Source organism: Sminthopsis crassicaudata, chromosome 1, assembly GCF_048593235.1.
Source record: "Sminthopsis crassicaudata isolate SCR6 chromosome 1, ASM4859323v1, whole genome shotgun sequence".
Taxonomy (NCBI): Eukaryota; Metazoa; Chordata; class Mammalia; order Dasyuromorphia; family Dasyuridae; genus Sminthopsis; species Sminthopsis crassicaudata.
The window spans coordinates 65,977,748-65,988,504 of NC_133617.1; the positions used below are offsets into that span (position 1 = coordinate 65,977,748).

A 10,757-nucleotide genomic window follows, 5' to 3' on the forward strand; every position below is an offset into this window, starting at 1 on the left:
CTAGCTTTCTTTTTCTTATTTATATTGTGCCTAGATGACAGTTTGGGGAACTTCGACAACTCTAGTTTGATGGTAGAATGTAGTGCAGGTAGAGAGGAGTAATGTGAAATACATCCAGAGAGAGACTGGACCCAAACAATAAAGGACTTTACTTCCCAAGCTAAAGCATTTTTATTTTGTCCAAAAGGCAATAGGGAGCTATTGAAGCTTCATGAGTAGGAAAGGTCACCCCTATGCTTTGAAAAAATTATTTAGGTAGTTTTTCCAGTGTGAATTAGCAAGGGAAAAGATAGGGAGCAAGGATTTCTGTTAGGACAAGTATTCTTGATTTTTTTGTGTCAGAAAAATCCCTTGTCAGAATAAAATAAAATAATTTTGTTGTTGTTCAGTCATACTTTGACTAGAGCTGCTTCCAAGTAGTCAAATGGGTTTGGCACAGTTTACTTTATATGGTTGTTACTATTGTTCAGTTATTTCAATCATGGTCAACTCTTTATGATCCTAATCGGGGTTTTCTTGGCAGATACTGAAAAGGTTTTCCATTTTCTATTCATTTTTACCGATAAGGAATCTGGGGCAAACAGAGGTAAGTGACTTGCACCAGGAGAAGTAAGTATCTGAAACCAGATTTGAATTTAGGAAGACAAGTCTTGCTGACTTCAAGTCCAACACCTGGTTGCCCCTATAAAATAAAATACATAGGATTAAAAAGAAAATCAATTATATTGAATTATAGTTATTAAAATATATATAAAAAAACAAGTTTATGGTTTTTAAATTTAAAAACTACTGAGTGAGGCAGCTAGGTGGTGCAGTGGATAGAGCACCAGCCCTGAAGTCAGGAGAAACTGAGTTTAAATGTGACCTCAGACACTTAAACATTTTCTAGTTGTGTGACTCTGGGCAAGTCATTTAACCCCAATTGCCTCAGCAAATAAATAAATAAAATAATTTTTAAAAATTAAAAATTAAAAAAAAAAATACTGAGTTAGGAAGTTATTTCGATGAGAAAGAATGGATGAAAGTCAGAACCAGGATTATAGCTCTGTAAGTCCATCAAGTATTTATTTAATACCTACTATAAGCCAAGTCTCAGGCGCTAGGTGGTGCAATGGTTTCATTGCTGGAGTCAGGAAGGCTCCCGTTCCTGAGTTCAACTCCAGCCATAGACTCTTACTAGCTCAGTTCTTTACTTTTCATTAACCCTATCTGCCTAAATGAATTGTAGAAAGAAATGGCATTGTACTCCAGTATTTTTGCCAAAAAACACCTCCAAAACTCAAATGAAGTCATGGAAAATTAGACACAACTGAAAAGGACTGAATAATGAGGAAAGCACCGTCCTAAATCAGGGGATACAAAGTAAAACAAACAGCACAAACCAATCCCTGTCCTCAAGGAGCTTACGGAGGAGACAATAAGAGAATAATCTTAAGCAAGTTTTAGGATCAATTGAGCATGACAAAGGCAAGGCATTAGCATTAAGAGGAACTGGGAAAGGTTTCCGGTAGAATTTTAAGGAATTTAAAGAATTAGGGATTTTTAAGGAGATGGTAGAATATTCCAAGTCTGTGGTCCAAGGACAGGAAACGCCTGGAGACTGGACTAGGAGTGTCCTGTGCAAGGAGCAGCACTGAAGCTTGCGCTGGAGGCCATGTATGGAGGGGGAGTAAGGTACAGTAGTCCTCAAACTTTTAAAATAGGGGGCCAGTTCACTGTCCCTCAGACTGTTGGAGGGCCGGACTATAGTAAAAACAAAAGGTCACACTCTGTTTCCGCCCGTCAGCCCATTTTGCCATAACCCCAGCGGGCATAAAGGCGGGCTGCATAACATGCATACCCGTCCTCAGCACGGCATAACCCTTCGTGGGCGGCCGCATAACCCGTCGGTGGCGGCCGCATAACCCGTCGGTGGCGGCCGCATAACCCCATCGGCGGCGGCCGCATAACCCGTTGGGCGGCGGCCGCATAACCCGGCGGCGGCCGCATAACCCGTCCTCAGCGGCCGCATAACCCGTCCTCAGCGGGCCGCATAACCTGTCCCGTCCTCAGCGGGCTGCACAACCCATCCTCAGCGGGCCGCACAACCCGTCCTCAGCGGGCCCCATAACCCGTTCTCAGCGGACCGCATCTGGTCCGGGGCCGTAGTTTGAGAACCCCTGGAGTCTGGAGAGGTGGGAGAGGGCCAGGCTGGGAAAGCTTTCTGCGCCAAATAAAAGAGGATGTGGAAAAAACCTTGGAGATGGGAAAGAAGGTGGTCATCTCAAGACAAACAGGAGTTGGGAGGAGAAGCTAATTTAAGGAGAAAATGACGGGCTCCTTTGTGGATGAGTCCAGTTGGACCCTAGCACAGAGACCCGCTTTAGGCCCCACACTAATTGGGTGGGTCACATCCCATTGAGATGAGATCACATGCTTGCAGTAAATGGCTGAGTCAGCTGTAGGATGAATTCAAGTTGTCTGACCCAGAATCCCTTAGGACATTTCTTTTCAGGGATAAGAATTCCAGCCCTTCCTTCCTCTCTCAGCCCTCCCATCCCTCGGGGTTAAGAGGCTTTTGTAAGGTGGGGAACAACTTGAGTCTCTCAGTTCCTGCCAGCATGGTCGGTAGGTATCTGGCGTTTTGGGGGATGTTGTTCATCCATCGCCCCTGGTTGAGCAAGACGCCAGGCAGCCATCGGTGCAGGGCCAGCATTTTAATGTCCGACTGGACTGACCTGACCTTCCACGCAGCAGGCGCTCAAACCATTTAATGCAAACATTTTTGTGCCCAGCTCATTTGATCCAAGCATTTGTGTTCCTGGCCTCGGGGCAGGAATGCAGCCCAGGTCTGAGGGACTGGGGGAGGGGACCGGCCAGACATGCGCTCTCTGCAGGAGAAGGGAGTCTGTTTAGATATAGTCAAAGGTATTTATTAGCGCCACTGGATAGCCCGGGTCTTTGAAAATCCCCGAGTTGATGAAAGGGAAGAGAGGCCTGGCTTTCGGCCTACTGCAGATCCTGCCAGGCCTCCCGCAGGCCCAGAATGGTTCATTTTTGTTCAGACACCTGGCCTAGGACCAAAGGGTTATCTTTCTCTAGCTTTTAGCCCCTCATCATAGAAGCACATTTATGTGCAGGGTTGTATGCATATTGAGCAAAAACATGGAAAAACATCCATTCCCTCTTCTAGGAAAATCATCCTTCCAGTTCCCTCTCCAAAAAACAAACAAAAAACATTTAAAGTTTAAGGAGAGGCAAAATTAAAAGATGGAGAGTAGCAGCTTGGGGACAGCTGTCACCCTCTCTAATTAATCCTTTTGTATTTATTTGAGTCTCTTCTCCTTCCAGCAGAGTGGACCATTTTTCATTGTCATAGTTCCTTGTGATTTTAGAGACCATCTCTTCTAAGGATTCTTTTTTTTACCCCTAAGGTAACTGGGGTTAAGTGACTTGCCCAGTGTCACAGTGTTAAATGTCAGCTCAAATTCAAACTCAGGTCCTCCTGACTTCAAGGCTGGTGCTCTATCCACTGTGCCACCTAGCTGACCCTCTTCCAAAGATTCTTAATCCTTTTTGGCTCATGGACCCTTTGGGCAGGTGGGTAAAACCTATGGACCTTCTCACGATATTTTCAAATGCATAAAATAAAATACTGAGAAACACAAAGGAAAACAATTATACTGAAATAGCAATGGGGCTTCTCTCCCATCCAGATTCATATTATTGTTGTTGGTCATTTATTTCAGTTGTGTCTAATACTCCATTTGAGGTTTTTTGGCAAAGATAATGGAATAGTTTGCCATTTCCTTTTCCAGCTCATTTGACAAATGAGGAAACTGAGACAAATAAGGTGAAAGACTTGCTGGGGATCACCCAGTTAGTGTCTAAGGCTGGATTTGAACTCAGGAAGATGAGTTTTCCTGACTCTAGTCCTAGCAATCTGTGCACTACGGCACCACCTACCTATGGATCCCAGCTTTAGAACCCCTTATGTAGTCCAACCAACTCATTATATGTATATATGAAGAATCTGTAATGGCTTGGCCAAATTTACACAGCTAAGTCAATGGCTGAACATAGCAGGTATTTAATACTGACTTGAATACCTGGCTTTGTTGAAAGTTTACTAAGAGAGGTTCTGTCAAGCTGAGTCCTGATGTTGAAGGTGACAGTAAAGAAAGGATCATTGATCTGAACTGACCATTGATCTGAACTGTTTGCCTACAGAATTACCTTAAACACTCACGCTTCTGTAGGGAAGCAGACTGGACCATTATCAGAGGTTTGGGGGCTACCTGGGAAGACCATCTGTGCTTTCTCCCATGTGCAAGACTATTGAGAATAAAGACTGTCTTGTGCTGAGGCAGATAGGAGTCAGCTGAAAATTCGGTTTTTATTCTGTGGAGTGTCCTTGTCTAAAGGAAGTTTTGAGGAGAAAATGATTCTTTCTGTATTATTCACTCCCAGCCTGTGTCCATCTAATAAAATCCTGCCCTGATATCTTCTTGTATCCAGGTCTTGCCAAATTGCAAGGACTCCCTGGGTCTTAGCAGAGAGCTAGTGCCAGCTGGTTCAGGGAGACTTTATCACCCTTGACTGCATTATAATGATTTTTGCTTTTTGGTCATACAATTCTGGAAGGATCATCTATGAAGTTGGCATGGAGTGCGGTCTGCTTTGATGAAGGGGAAATTGCCACACTGAGAAAAATCATAGATCCCAGGATAGCAGTGAACAGGAAAGGCCACAGAAATCTAATTTTCCAATCCTAATAACACATCAAAGTCTGGAAGTTATCTGGAGAGACTAGCTAGTCCAAGTTCCTCATTTTAAATGGAGAAACAAAAGCAGCATAGTGTTGTGATTTTGCAAACAGGGAACAAACATCTCAGGTAAAATTTGAACCCAAGACTACTGCATTGAAACTCTAATGGAGTTCTTAATCTTTAGCGCAGTGGAACTCAAACTTTTTAAATAGGGGGCCAGTTCACTGTCCCTCAGATTTTGGAGGGCCGGAGTATAGTAAAAACAAAAACTATGAACCTCAACCCAGTGCCGGAAGTGTGCGTTGCTAACGCGCATTTAGGTCACTTCCAGTCTGATTTTGCCATAATCCAGAGGGCCGCACAAAAGTCCTTAGCGGGGGCCCCATCTGGCCCGCTGGCCGTAGTTTGAGAACTCCTGCTTTAGTGTTTCCTGGTCTCCCTTGGCAGTATGATGAAGCCCATAGGATAATTCCTTCTCAGGAAAAAATTTTTAAATGCCTAACATGAAATATACAGGATTTCAAGAGAAATTAATTATATTGAAATATAGTTATCAAAAGAAATTTTAAATTTCACAAGTTCACAAGTAAATGCTCTTGCCATTGGATGATGCTGTTTCCGATTGCCATCTTTGTTTTCTAATATGAAAATGTTCCTGTGGGTAGGGTCAGGCTTGTGCTGGGGTAGGAAGCCCAGTTTGAGAGAACTCCCCATCTGGCTCCAGTTCTCCCCCACTGGTGCTCTTAAATTGCTCACCTGATGAGTGCAGATCATGTAATCTGATGACTATTCTAGCAGTCTTGCTGTCCAAGTGAGCAATCCTGAGTTGTCATTTCCCTCCCCCCTTCCCAGTACCCCCATTGCAAAGGCAACTCTGCCTCTCCTATTTCCCCCCTTTCCCCAGGAGACATTAGTATTCTTCTCTTTTCTGATAATCTCTGCATTTAGTTAGATTCATATGGCTTTGATTTTGCTAAATCTAAAACTATCAATTTAAAAGATTGCTCTGACCTTCTGTGAAATATTCCATTATGTCCCAGACACTTTGTAAGCATGGCTAACCCTTCATGTTATCTTATAATAACTCACATTTCCTCTATGTAGGGTTGCTTTACATGTATTATCTCATTTGATTCTCAGGGAAACTCTGAGAGATAAGAGTTACTATTTATCCCACTTTATAGATGTTGAAACTAAGGGGGAAGGATGGTCAGTCTCCTGATTGTCCTAGGATCATGTGTGTAGTAGATAAATCTGAATCCCAGTTCTTCAGATTTCCAGTCTGTGTTCCTCTACATCTCTCCCCTCCCTCGGGGTGCATTGTTGGTCTGGGGAATTAAAAACAATTGATAAACCTGCATCTGTTTTTGATAAAAAACAAACAAAAACAAAAACAATGTTTAATGAAGAATGAAAAAAATTAGTATATTATAATTCCTCTAGCATTTTATCTGTAAAATGGGGTCAAAATGGAGCTAGTAATCCTTGTTCTACTGACTGACCTCATGGGGATGTTAGGAAGAAAATGCTTTGTAAACTTGAAAGTGCTATAGAAATATTAGCTATTTCTTTTCAACAATGAGATGATCCAGATCAGCTCCAATGATCTTGTGATGAAGAGAGCCATCTATAGAGAGGACTGTGGGAGCTGAGTGTGGATCAGTGAGTATGCTTTTTACATAACATTTTCATTCTTGTTTGTTTGCATTTTATTTTCTTTCTCATTTTTTCCTTTTTGTTTCAATTTTTCTTGTGCAGCAAGATAATTTTTTAAATTAATTTTATAATTATAATTTTTTTTGACAGTACATATGCATGGGTAACTTTTAACAACATTATTCCCTGTATTCACTTTTCCAAATTTTACCCTCTCTCCCTCTACTCCCTCCCCTAGATGTCAGGCAATCCCATACATGTTAAATGTGTTACAGTATATACTAGATACAATATATGTGTGTAAAACCAAATTTCTTGTTGCACAGTAAGAATTGGATTCCAAAGGAATAAGTAACCTGGGTAGAAAGACAATAGTGCAAACAGTTTACACCCAATTCCCAGTGTTCCTTCTCTGGGTATAGCAGCAAGATAATTGTATAGATCTGTTTGCATATATTGGATTTAACATGTATTTTTTTTTTTTTTTACCATGTTTAACATATTTTGGATTACTTGCTGTCTAGGGGAGGGGGGTGAGGGAAGAAGAGAAAATTGGAGCACAAGGTTTTACAAGGGTCAATGTTGAAAAATTATCCATGCATATCTTTTAAAAATTAAAAAGCTTTAATTTAAAAAAATATGAGCTATTTCTATTACTGGAAAGAAGGATTTCTAGTCAGAAGACTTTTACGTCTCCCTATTACATTTATATAGCCTTTGCAAGTTGTTACCCCTCCAAGGGTTTGTTAAAAGATTACTTGAGGTCCCTTTTGCTGTTCTAACCTTTGGTGATTCCGGATGATATAGAATGGGATGAGAGACAAGGTGAAGGGGATGTAAATATCGATAATTCACACCTTCCTTTAGCCTTTGATACTGGAACCCGTTTTCTGATTCTGCCTTAAACTTTCTCCCAGACTATGTGGGTCAGACCTTGAAGAAGCTGCCTCAGAATGGGGGACTCCTGGCTGTTCCCTAGGAGACTCGGTGTGCAGATGGACGGAGGAGGGAGGTCCCAGCTCCCAGACCCTCCCTCTCTCCTCTCTCTGTGGTGACTGGCAGCTGCCCTGGTCCCGCCAAAAAGGACAGGCTGTTCTTGGCCTCGGGGGACCTGGAACTTCCCTTTGTTCTCAGCTCCCGGAATATGGGGAATATGGCCGGGCAGATCAAGTACACCTTACACAAACACAAGACAGGAAGTCTCACCTCAGAGCTGGTAGTCCTCTCTGTTTCTGGGTATCCGGTAGCAGGACATGATTGGGGGGGGAGGGTCTCTTTCATCTGGGAGGACCATGGGATGCCCTAGGGCTCCTAGGAGGCAGCTGCTCCTTCCTCTGAGCTAGGCGGGGAAAATTCAGTGCCCAGGATCCGCTGAGCCACAGCCCTATCCTAGGAGGTCAACAAATGTGACGGGTACAGCCCCATGAGAGAAGGGGCTGCATGTGCCATAGGAGAGCACCAGACTTGTTTGATATCTTTTGATGGACCAAATGGTGGGGTAGGGGGCTGGGCAGGATGCTCACTCAAGGGATTCCCTGAAGCAGATCCATGTATTCCTTACATACCGATCCTAGGATTTAGAACTCTAAGGAAGCTCTCTGTTTGGGGAGGGGATGGCAGAACTGAGACATAGAAAAAGGGAGGAATTTGTCCAAGATTCATTTCCTTTGCCAGCAAATCCAGTTGTCTTTCAGCCACATAATGGCTTCATACGTTTTTGTCGAGGGAATGGATTGGTAATTCTAAGAGAACTCTTGATTTGAGGGGGTACTGTTTAGGAGGTTGGGAGTGGGGCAATGAAGTGTGAGAACCCTCTAGAGAGGGCAGGAAGTGAGCGTGTCCCTTAAGTGCTTCTCAGAAGGATTTCCAGTTGGTCCACCTGGGTTCCTGGCCTTCCTTTGTTACCAACCCCACTCCCTCAGCCCCCACCACACAGGAAACCCACCCTTAACGCTCATTATTCTTACTGACACCTGTTGAGGTGACAGTTGGGGAACTGGTAACTCTAGAAAAGGATAACATTGTCTCATTGTCGTCCCCCCATGTTTACCCAAATGTTATGAGGAATGGGGATGGGTAGGAGGAGGAACAGGGCAAGCCATACCCCCAGCCTCAGTTTACTTACTTGTAAAATGGGGATAATAACAATAGTATTTTCCTTATAGGAATCAAGAAGAGAATATATGTAAAAAGCTTCACTATCTTTATAGCATTATGTAATTATCATTGTGTTAAGAAAAAGGGATTAAAAAATCTATCCCCAAAGAGTTTACACTCTAATGGGGGAGACAATATGCAAATAGATATATACAAAGCAAGCTATAGGCAAGATAAATAGGAAATAATTGATAGAGGAAAGGCATTAGAATTTTTTTATTATTCCTTTTTTTATTAATTTTATAATTATAACATTTTTTGACAGTACATATGCATAGGTAATTTTTTACAATATTATCCCTCGTACTCCCTTCTGTTTTGAATTTTCCCCTCCTTCCCTCCACCCCCTCCCCTAGATGGCAGGCATTCCCATACATATTAAATATGTTATAGTATATCCTAGGTACAATATATATGTGCAGAACCGAATTTTATTGTTGTTGTTGTTGCAAAGGAAGAATTGGATTTGGAAGGTAAAAATAACCTGGGGAGAAAAACAAAAAATGCTAACAGTTTACACTCAATTCCCAGTGTTCCTTTTCTGGATGTAGCTGATTCTGTCCATCATTGATCAATTGGAATTGGATTAGATCTTCTCTATGTTGAAGATATCCACTTCCATCAGAATATATCCTCATATAGTATCATTGTTGAAGTGTATAATGATCCCCTAGTTCTGCTTGTTTCACTCAGCATCAGTTGATGTAAGTCTCTCCAAGCCTCTCTGTATTCCTCCTGCTGGTCATTTCTTACAGAACAATAGTATTCCATAACATTCATATACCATAATTTACCCAACCATTCTCCAATTGATGGGCATTCATTCATTTTCCAGTTTCTAGCCACTACAAAAAGGGCTGCCACAAACATTTTGGCACATACAGGTCCGGAAAGGCATTGGAATTAAGAGGGATTGAGAACCCATCCAGTAAAAGGTGGGATAGTAGTTGGGACTTAAAGGAAGCCAGGGAGGTCAGTAGTCTGAGAAGAACAGGGAAAGAGCATTTCAGGCCTTGTGGCATTCAGAGAAAATGAAATGACTTGTTTGTGAAACATCTAGGAAGTCAGTGCCTCTGGATCAGAGAGTACATGTTGGGGGAACAGGTATAAGAAGACTGGAAAAGTAGCAGGGGACTAGATTATGAAAGGTTTTTGGTGCCAGATCTAGCATTCCATATTTGTTCCTGGAGGCAATAAGAAATTTATGGAGTTTATTGAGTAGGGAGCTAGATGACATGATTGAAACTTTGCTTTAGGAAAATCACTTTGGTAACTGAACGGAGAACGGATAGGAGCGGTAAATATGGTAATAGCATATTACTATTTGTATGCTAATAGTATATTACTAAACATAGCAATATGTAGTGATACATATATTAACTATAAATATACCTATATGAAATATACAACATATAACCTACAAATATATTTATATGTATATATTATATGATTAAATATATATTATAAAACAGTGATAAATATAGTAAATATAAATATATCTATATGAAATATGCAACATATAATCTATAAGTATATGTTTATATATATATTGTTTGTGTATATATTATTAAGTATAGTACTATATAGCAATAAACATAGTAATATAAATAATCTGTAAATATGTGTGAATATTTTATATAATTATACTACCTGTGTATGTTTTATGTACTATGTATTATATGTATTATATTTGTATATATGTGCATATATATATATATGTATATATATGTATACATACTCAGTAACTGTATTTCACATTAGAGCTGGAAAGGACCTGATCTATCATATATATTACCCCCACAGCCCATACCCCCATTCTAAAAATATATAAACTGAAGCCTAGAGAGATGAAGTACTCCTACTAACTCATGTTTTTATAAAAATTTATTTACCTTGCACTTTCCATACCATAACCCTGCGAGGTTCATAGCACAGGCATTAATATGCCCCTTAGAGATGGAAAACAAAATTTTCCTAGAGGTTACGTAATTTACCTGTGGTCACACAGCTAATGAGTATCACAGCAGAATTTGAATGCAGGTTCTTTGATTCTTTTTCATGACATTGCAGGATTTGTTGACAGATTAAAACATGTGTGAGTCATAGTGTCATCTTAATAGATTTTTAATGTTCAGAAGTCAGTAATATGCTTATTCTTGGTGCATGGGTCCCACTGGTACTTTTTTAAAAGTTTAA

The 10,757-nt window shown here is 41.0% G+C and overlaps 1 protein-coding gene across 1 annotated transcript in view; it reads right to left on the reverse strand.

The window, feature by feature from the left end:
• Positions 1–10,489, reverse strand: part of PLIN3 (perilipin 3) — a 35,592-nt gene extending 25,103 nt beyond the window's left edge. The window contains exon 1 of the mRNA XM_074308427.1: positions 10,470–10,489. The gene's annotated coding sequence lies outside the window, so the exon portion shown is untranslated. The remainder of the gene's footprint in view (positions 1–10,469) is intronic.
• Between the last annotated feature and the right edge of the window lie 268 nt (positions 10,490–10,757).